Below are 10,781 nucleotides of genomic sequence, written 5' to 3'. Positions count from 1 at the left end.
AATATTCAAAATAATAGAGTAAAAATACATAAGCCATGTAAATACGGACTATACACAGATAGTCTGGATTATGTATATTATTGCATTTTCCTTGAATTTTTTGAATGGGAAGAAGCTAAGTAACAAACAAATATTCTTTAAAGGTATCTTGACTTGCAAATTTGGATTTAAGTATTTGTTATTTTGGAAATAGGTTCTGCTTTTGTTTCCACAGAGGATAAGAAACTGTGGATTCATTCCAGACTAATATGGTTTGATGGACCAAGATCCTTTGAAAGGTGACCTTGAACACCCTTTAAAAACTACTTTGCCCAATAAACAGCAGCAGGAAGCAGTTTGCAGAAAGCTATTCCCAAATTCTCAAATATTGTTTATAAATATTTTTACATTTAAAATGGCATATGATATGGAGATTTGCATTGGTATGGATCTTGCTCTATTGGTAAAAATTAAGGTCAATTTTGTTATATGTATACTTCTGCTCTTGATTAAGGTATTTTGTTTGTGTAGCTCATTTAAAAATGTAATATATATAATAGTCAAGTGTGTAGTCATGTTGCTTAGGTTTTCTAGATATATAAGGATATATTTCAGTTAGATAGGTACTTTTCAAATCTTTCAGAGACCTTCAGAATATGGCATTTAAAATGTTTTAAGAACTTAGGACTTTTCATTACATGAGTCACATCTGCTCCTGGTGTTGTGCCCAAGTTGCAACCCCCAGAGAGACGACCAGGACCCAGTCAAGTAAGTCCAGAATGCAAAAGCAAGGTTTATTCGGAGCTCTATTCAGCCAGGTTCATTTTGGGTCAAAGGAGTTAGTCTTACATAACAGCAGGTGTGCCTTATCTCTGCCAAGCCCCCTCCCCAAAGTGGTTATGTTTAGCAGGCCCCCATCCCCAAAGCCCTCCCCAAAACGGTCGACTTTTCTGCTCCCTGATAAACCACAGAGCTAGGTGTTAGCAGGTGTTCTGATGCCAGGATGCCAGGAGCACTTTGTGGTGAGCTCAGTGTCCTAGTTAGACATCCTATTTTCAACCAGCCCTAGATGTCCTGCATTTGAACATGGTGCCCTTATTAGCTACTAATCAAGCAAAAGTTTTCTTAAATTTTTCCATGTCCTTACGCTTGCAGCTCTAATCTACTTCAAGAGGAAGATGGGCAATGAAGATGCTCCTTATGAAGTTTGCTAGCCATTTAGGCAAGACACTGCCCTTGCCTGGACTGTTTGATGAACTGGACATGCAGGACCCACAGAGAAATGACTGCTGAACTTGCCTAAAGTTGTGATCATCCTTTGTGGTTCCTGCTTCATGAAAGTGTCAGCTAGACTTTCTCAGGACACAGAAAAATGTGACTGACAAACTGTCAAAATAGGCTGAACTGTCGCTGGAAAAGTTTTTGCTTCATGGAAAAGTCTGCCAGATACTATGTGTCTGTAGGCTGAAGATGAATACCACAATGATACAGAAGAACTTTGTGTGACTGTCCAGGTAGCAAGATGTCTCTGTCAATTCTAGAGTTTTGGAAGTTGCTTACAATGCACCTCCTATTTACTTAGGTAATATGATATCCTTCTGTAGTCTTTGATGGAGTTGAAGAATTGATGGTTATAATTATAGTTTAACTTAGTTATGATAAAAGATAAAGTAGATATAAATATTGTAACTATAATTCTTGCTTGATATCTATTTTGTTATATGTAATTTTATTACCTTCATTTTTTTATTTAAAAAGAAAAGAGGAGGTGATGTGGGACTCCCCTCTGAATGCTGTAAATACCATTGGTTAATGAAGAAACTGCCTTGGCCTGTTGATAAGGAAGAGCAGAGATAGGAAAACTAAACTGAATGCAGGGAGAAAGAAAGGCAGAGTCAAGGAGAAGCCATGGAGCTGCTGCTGGAGACAGACACGCCAATACTTTTTGGTAGGCCATGACCTCATGGTGATGCACAGATTAATGGAGATGAATTAAATTAAGATGTAAGAGTTAGCCAATAAGAAGCTAGAGCTAATGGGCCAAGCAGTGATTTAAATAATATAGTTTCTGTGTGATTATTTCAGAAGTCTGGGTGGACGGGAAAAGAAGGAGTAGACAACTACAACATCCATCCACTTTTGCTAAACACTTTTTTAAATGAGAAAAAATTCACACAAAAGCAGCAGCTCATACAAATATTAATGTAATCCCAAAATGACTATCTAAAACATGCTCATTCATATATGCACATACACAGGTTTTTTAAATTAGAATTTTTTCAAATAATAATTTTAGTTTATAGTAAGTATAAAAATGCAGTAATGAAATAACCAGAAGTTATTTCCTTTGTTATTTTTGAGAACTCAAGGGAAAGATTTTTGTTCCTGTTTCATGTTGTTTATAAACCATGCTGGGTTTACAAAGTCTAATTCAGCTAGAATTACCTTAGGGTCATACCAAAATAATATGAAAGTTAACAGTTTTCATAACTATGCAAGTCACAATAAAGATCTCATTAAAATTTTTGTTTCTGTCACAAAAACTTAATGAGATTATAAAATAAACCTAAAATATTTTCACTTTTGCTTGTCATAAGACATGTAGCCAAACAATTCAACTGGTTGTTGGATTTACTTTTTTAGCGTATTAAAAAAATCTAATGATTCAATGCAAACACAAATCTCAGAACTCTGAAATTCTAAGTTAGTCACCAAATGACAGTTGTCAAAATACCTCAAAAGGAGCCCAAACAGCTCTATGTGAGATCCAACTAAAAGGGTGGTAAATTTCAAGGTGTACCAACTACAGACAAAAATTTCAAGTATGTTTTTATGAGAGTCCAAAATAAAACACAAACAATAATTTCTGTTTTATCTGTTAGAAAAAGAAAGAAACTAATGTTGGACTCAAGTAGAAAGACAGTCAAAAGTTCCTAATATAATGTGGGCCCATCAGGTATATGGGACACTTGAATCATTCCCATCTCTTGTCTAACTTAGACCTGCACAGGCCCTGAGCATGCTGCCAGTTTTTTTCCTCTTTTATTTATTAAAAATTTCCATCTCCTCCCACCCTCCTCCCCCCTTCCCTTCCCTCCCTTCCACCCATACTCCAGGCCAAAGAGCCATCAGGGTTCCCTTCACTATGTTAAGTCCAAGGACCTCCCAACTCCACCCAGGTCCAGGAAGGTGAGCAACCAAACTGACAAGGCTCACACAAAGCCTGTCCATGCCGTAGAGTCCAAGCTCATCGCAATTGTCCTTGGTTTCTCAGTCATCCTCCACCATCAGCCACATTCAGAGAGTCCAGTTTAGTTGCATGTTCCATCAGTCCCATTCCAACTGGACTTGGTGATCTCCTGTTAGTTCTGTCCCACAGTCTCAATCGGTGAATGCACACCTCACGGTCCTGAATTCATTGCTCATGATCTCCCTCCTTTTGCTCCTCATTAGGACCTTGGGAGCTCAGTCCGGTGCTCCAATGTGGGGCTCTGTCTCTATCTCCATCCATCGCCAGATGAAGGTTCTATGGTGATATGCAAAATATTCATGAGTATGGTTATAGGATCTGGCCATTTATGGCTACCTCTCTTCAGCTGCCCAAGGAACTAGCTGGGGGCATCTTCCTGGACAGCTGGGAACCCCTCTAGAGTCAATTCTCTACCAACCCTAGAATGGCTCGATTAATCAAGATATTTATTTATTTCCCTGTTCCCAATCCACCCTTTCAATATCCCAACCATCCCGTTCCCCCAAGCTCTCCCCATCCTCCACTTCAAACTTTTTTCTCCCCATACCCCCTTACCCACATCCCACCCCACCCCCAAGTTCCAAATTTTTGCCCGGCAATCTTGTCTACTTCCAATATCCAGGAGGATAACTATGCTTTTCTTTGGGTTCACTTTCTTATTTAGCTTCTCTGGGATCATGAATTATAGACTCAATGTCCTTTATTTATGGCTAGAAACCAATTATGAGTGAGTACATCCCATGTTTATCTTTTTGGGCCTGGGTTACCTCACTCAGGATGGTGTTTTCTATTTCCATCCATTTGCATGCAAAATTCAAGATGTCATTGTTTTTTGACCGCTGAGTAGTACACTAATATGTATATATTCCACAGTTTCTTCATCCATTCTTCCACTGAAGGGCATCTAGGTTGTTTCCAGGTTCTGGCTATTACAAATAATGATGCTATGAACATAGCTGAACAAATGCTTTTGTAATATGATAGGGCATCTCTTGGGTATATTCCCAAGAGTGGAATTGCTGGGTCCTGGGTTAGGTTGATCCCAAATTTCCTGAGAAACCTCCACACTGCTTTCCAAAGTGGTTGCACAAGTTTGCATGCCCACCAGCAATGGATGAGTGTACCCCTTACTCCACATCCTCTCCAGCAAAGGCTATCATTGGTGTTTTTGATTTTAGCCAATCTGACAGTTGTAAGATGGTATATGAAAGTTGTTTTGATTTGCATTTCCCTGATTGCTAAGGAGGTTGAACATGCCTTTAAATGTGGTTTGGCCATTCAAACTTCTTTGGTTGAGAATTCTCTTTTCAGTTCAGTGCCCCATTTTTTAATTGGGTTAATTAGCATTTTAAAGTCTAGTCTCTTGAGTTCCTTAAATATTTTGGAGATCAGACCTTTGTCTGTTGCAGTGTTGGTGAAGATCTTTTCCCAGTCAGTAGGATGCCTTTTTGTCTTAGTGACAGTGTCCTTTGCTTTACAGAAGCTGCTCAGCTTCAGGAGGTCCCATTTATTCAATGTTGCCCTTAATGTCTGTGCTGCTGGGGTTATACGTAGGAAGCAGTCTCCTGTGCCCAAATGTTGTAGAGTACTTCCCACTTTCTCCTCTAACAGGTTCAGTGTGTTCAGATTGATATTGAGGTCTTTAATCAATTTGGACTTGAGTTTTGTGCATGGTGATAGATATGGATCTACTTTCATTCTTCTACAGGTTGACATCCAGTTATGCCAGCACCATTTGTTGAAGATGCTTTCTTTCTTCCATTGTGTACTTTTAGCTCCTTTATCAAAAATCAGGTGTTCATAGGTTTGTGGGTTAAGATCCGGGTCTTCTATTCAATTCCATTGGTCGACTTCTCTGTTTTTATGCCAGTACCAAGCTGTTTTCAATACTGTAGCTCTGTAATAGAGTTTGAAGTCAGGGATGGTAATGCCTCCAGAAGTTCCTTTATTGTATAAGAATGTTTTGCCTATCCTGGGTTTCTTGTTCTTCCATATAAAGTTGATTAATGTCCTCTCAAGATTTGTGAAGAATTTTGATGGGACCTTTATGGGGATTGCATTGAATCTATAGGTTGCCTTTGGTAGAATTGCCATTTTTACTATGTTGATCCTCCCAATCCAAGAGCAAGGGAAATCCTTCCATTTTCTGGTATCCTCTTCAATTTCTTTCTTCAAAGATTTAAAGTTCTTCTCAAATAGATCTTTCACTTCCTTGGTTAGAGTTACCCCAAGATACTTTATGCTATTTGTGGCTATCATGAAAGGTGACACTTCTCTGATTTCCTTCGCTGCTTCCTTATCCTTTGTATATAGGAGGGCAACTGATTTTTTGGAGTTGATGTATCCGGCCATGTTACTAAATGAGTATATCAGCTCTAGGAGTTCTTTGGTGGAGTTTTTGCGGTCGCTTATGTACACTATCATATCATCTGCAAATAACAAAAGTTTAACTTCTTCCTTTCCAATTCGAATCCCCTTGATCCCCTTGTGTTGTCTTATTGCTATTGCTAGAACTTCAAGCACTATATTGAAGAGATAAGGAGAGAGTGGACAGCGTTGTCGTGTTCCTGAATTTAGTGGGATAGCCTTGAGTTTCTCTCCGTTTAATTTGATGTTAGCTGTTGGCTTGCTGTAAATAGCATTTATTATATTTAGGAATGACCCTTGTATCCCTAATCTTTCCAAGACCTTTATCATAAAGGGGTGTTAAATTTTTTCAAGTGCTTTTTCAGCATCTAATGAGATGATCATATGTTTTTTTCCTTCAGTTTATTTATATGATGGATTACATTGATAGATTTTCGTATGTTGAACCAGCCCTGCATCTCTGGGATGAAGCCTACTTGATCATAGTGGATAATTTTTCTAATGTGTTCTTAGATTCGGTTTGCCAGTATTATATTGAGAATTTTTGCGTTGATGTTCATGAGTGAGATTGGCCTGTAATTCTCTTTCTTGGTTGAGTCTTTGTGTGGTTTTGGTATCAGGGTAACTGTATCTTCATAAAAGGAATTTGGCAGTGACTCTTGTGTTTCTATATTATGAAGTACCTTAAGGAGTATAGGTATCAGGTCTTCTTGGAAGTTCTGGTAGAATTCTGCATTGAAACCATCTGGTCCTGGGCTTTTTTTGGTAGGGAGGTTTCTGATAACAGTTTCTAATTCTTTGAGACTAACAGGACTATTTAGATTTTTCACCTGGTCCTGGTTTAACTTGGTATATGTTACTTATCTAAAAAAAATGTCAATTTCTTGTACATTTTCCAATTTTGTGGCATACAGGCTTTTGTAGTAAGATCTAATGATTCTCTGAATTTCTTCTGTGTCTGTGGTTATGTCCCCTTTTTCATTACTGATCTTATGAATTTGCTTGTTCTCTCTCTGCCTTTATTAGTTTGGATAGGGGTTTGTCAATCTTGTTGATTTTCTCCAAGAACCAGCTTTTTGTTTCATTGAGTCTTTGGATTGTTTTCTGTGTTTCTATTTTGTTGATTTCTGCCCTCAGTTTGATTATTTCCAGTCTTCTACTCCTCCTAGGTGAGTTTGCTTCTTTCTTTTCTAGAGCTTTCAGGTGTGCTGTTAAGTCTGCTTATGTGTGCTTTCTCCGTTTTTTTTTTTTTTTTTTTTTTTTTTTTTTTTTTTTTTGTGGGCACTTAGTGCTATGAACTTTCCTCTTAGCACTGCTTTCATTGTGTCTCATAGGTTTGAGTATGTTGTGTCTTTATTTTCATTAAATTCAAGGAAGGCTTTAATTTCTTTATTTCTTCCTTGACCCAGGTGTGGTTCAGTAGTTGACTGTTCAGTTTCCATGAGTTTGTAGGCTTTCTGGGGGTAGCATTGTTGTTGAATTCTAATTTTAATCCATGGTGATCTGATAAGATACAGGTGGTTACTAATATGTTTTTGTAACTGTGGAAGTTTGCTTTGTTACCGAGTATGTGGTCAATTTTCGAAAAGGTTCCATGAGCCGCAGAAAAGAATGTATATTTTTTCCTATTTGGGTGGAATGCTCTATAGATGTCTGTTAAGTCCATTTGGTTCATTACCTCCATTAAGTTTCTTAATTCTCTGTTAGGTTTCTGTCTGATTGACCTGTCCATTGGTGAGAGAGGAGTGTTGAAGTCTCCCACTATCAGTGTGTGTGGCTTGATGGCTGCCTTGAGTTCTAGTAACGTTTCTTTTACATAAGTGGGTGCTTTTACATTAGGGGCATAGGTATTCAGAATTGAGACTTCATTCTGATGGATTTTTCCTGTTGTGAGTATAAAGTGTCCCTTTCCATTTCTTCTGATTGATTTTAGCTTGAAGTCAGCTTTGTTAAAAATTAGTATGGATACACCCGCTTGTTTCTTAGGTCCATTTGCTTGATAAACCTTTTCCCAACCCTTTACTCTGAGTAGATGTCTGTCTTTGTGGTTGAGGTGTGTTTCTTGTAAACAGCAGAATGTTGGATCCTGTTTTCATATTCAATCTCTTAGCCTGTGCCTTTTTATAGGTGAATTGAGTCCATTGATATTAAGTGATATTAATGACCAGTGGTTGTTAACTCCGGTCATCATTTTTGTTTTTGTTTTTGTTTTTTTGGTAGTAGAGATTGTGTGTTTCCTTTCTTTGAGATGTGCTGGTGAAGGGTCGCTTGATCTCTGAGTTATTTTGGGCAATGCTGGACCCCTTGGTTTGTGAATTTCCTTCTATTACTTTCTGTAAGGCTGGATTTGTGGCTCCATATTGTTTAAATTTGTTTTTATCTTGGAATATTTTGTTTTCTCCATTTATAGTGAATAAAAGCTTGTCTGGGTATAGTAATCTGGGCTTGCCTCCATGGTCTCTTAGTTTCTGCAGAACATCTATCTGGACCTTCTGGCTTTCATGGTTTCCATAGAGAAGTCAGGTGTAAGTCTGATAGGTTTACCTTTATATGTTACTTGACCTTTTTCCTTTGTAGCTCTTAATATTCTTTCTTTATTCTGTATGTTTTGTGTTTTGATTATAATATAGTGAGAGGATTTTTTTGATCCAGTCTATTTGGTGATCTGTAAGCTTCTTGAACCTTCATAGGAATATCTTTCTTTAGGTTGGCGAAGTTTTCTTCTATAATTTTATTAAATATATTTTCTGGACCATTGATCTGTAATTCTTCTCCTTCTTCTACCCCTATTATTCTCAGGTTTGGTCTTTTTATTGTGTGCCAGATTTCCTGAATGTTTCGTGATGAGAATTTGTTGGATTTGCTGTTTTCTTTGATCAGTGCATTTATTTTCTCTATGGTATCTTCAGAATCTGAGATTCTTTCTCTTATCTCTTGTATTCTGTTGGTTATGCTTGTTCTGTAGTCTCTATTTGTTTACGTAGATTTTCCATATCCAGTCGGCCCTCGGCTCATGTTTTCTTTTTTGCCTCCATTTCAGTTTTCAAGTCTTGCACTGTTTCCATTATCTGTTTGTTGTTTTTTCTTGGTTTCCTAGGATATCCTTTATGGATTTACTCAATTCTTTAAACTTTTTGTTATTCTTCTCATCCATTTCTTTAAGAGAGTTTTTCGCCTCCTGTTTAGGGGACTTTATTACTTTCATAAAGTCAATTTTTTTTCTACTTCTTCTTGATTGGTGTGTTCAAGTCCTCCTGTTGTAAGTTTGCTGTGTTCTGGTGCTTTCATGTTGTTTTTCAAATTGTTGCAGGAATTATTGCATTGGCGCCTGCCCATTTCTTCCTCTGAATAATCCCCTATGGGTCTTCTTTTAGAAGTTCAATTCTCCTTGCTGGACAGGCAGCTCACAGGCAAAAGGCCTACCTTGCTGCAGGCAAGCTATTGAAATAGAGGACCTCCCACCCACCTGGGTGCACTCAATTACCAGTCCCAGTGCCCAAACAGGCTGAGCTGTGGGATTTTATGGCTCGGAAGACGGGAGGATGAACTGGGGTACTGGGTGCAAGCTGGGAAGGGATAGGAAGAGAGAGGCAGTATCCGGGGAGAATAGCCCCTGCAGGAAGACCAGGAAGTGTAGGGGGCGGTTGGGGAATGTCCATGGTCCCTCTCTGGGCTGCTGCTGCGGTTCAGGCACTCACTCACCCCAATGAATGATGGATCTTCTGTTAGACAACCAGGTCTCCTTGCTGGCCAAGCAGCTCGCTGACAAAGGGCCTACCATGCTGCAGGCAGGCCCAATGAATGATGGATCTTCTGGAAGATAATCAGGTCTACTTGCTGGTCAAGCAGCTCACTGACCCATGCTGCCAGTTTTTGTGAAAAAAATTATATATATATATCTTGTTGTGTTGGAAGATGCTCTTCCTTACAGTTATTCATTTCCTCTGGCTCTTACAAACTTTCTATTTCCTCTTCTGAATAGATCTCTGTGCCTTGAGGAGAAGCATCCTCTAATTCTTCCAATAGACTATTAAGCAAAAACTCTATACCCAACACACACACAAACCATTTCACGGACTAACGTTTTTCAAAAGTTTCTTTTTATGTTTATATGTGAGTGTCTACAGGTAAATGTGTATACTGTGTGCATACCCACAGAGGCTAGGATATTAAAGGACAGTTAGGAGAACTTAGTCCAGCCAGGAAAACAAGAATGAGTCACTCTACGGAATGATCCTTGCTCCCAGGTTTGTACAACTTCTCCTCTCAGGACATTTCAACTTTTACAAACTACTAACTGCTGGGGTCTCTGGTTGGGGGAGAGATTAAGGAAGGAGGAAGACTGTAGGAGCCTATAAAAGTTTGACCAAGAGCACCTGGACAGACTCCAAGGCCTGGTGCCATTCTCTTGATGGGAGCTGTTTGACTCTTCTAGTAAAAGTGTCTGGATTTCTTCTCTTGTCACTTCTCTGAGGATAGCATCTTCACATTCTCTGGGTCTGATGCTCTCACACACCCCTGGGATATGGATGTGAGTTCTCCCTCAATGGAATGTGAACACCCCTCAGTAGGATTTGAAAACTACCACATAACATTGGTAAGACTGACTGAAAATCTTTATGAAAGACTTAGTAATAAAACTGATATTCTGCTGTGTCGTGAAACCTCCTAGAGCAGTGATTTTCAACCTTCCTAATGGTACACCCATTTAATACAGATTCGGTTACTGTTTAATATAGTTGTATTTAATTTAATACCGTTTAATACATATTGTGGTGACCTCCAACATAAATTTAACTCATTGTAACATCCTAACTGTGATTTTGCAACTGTTATGAATTGTAGCAGAAATATCTGACATGCAGGATATCTAAACTTTATCCCCCCAAAAGGATGTAACCCACAGGTTAAGAACTGCTGTCCTAAAGTGATGGCAACATCAGGTTTTTATTAGCATAACTGACTTCCCAGACAGTGCCTACAACTTGTTTTTTAAGGTGGCAGCTTTTAAGAATATGGGCTCTAATATTTAGGAAAAAGTGGCTTTGACCTCACACAGGCAAATAAAGATTTCCACCCAATAATCATGTTGAAACTGGGATGGGGGTTTGCTTATACTACCACTCCCAAGAAAAGAGATATTGCCTCCTGTTCTTGAAGAAAAGACCACATTCCCATTTAGAAC

This window comes from Arvicola amphibius, chromosome X, assembly GCF_903992535.2.
Source record: "Arvicola amphibius chromosome X, mArvAmp1.2, whole genome shotgun sequence".
Taxonomy (NCBI): domain Eukaryota; kingdom Metazoa; phylum Chordata; class Mammalia; order Rodentia; family Cricetidae; genus Arvicola; species Arvicola amphibius.
The sequence above is the reverse complement of the archived record's forward strand: the minus strand, read 5'-3'. Positions refer to the sequence as shown.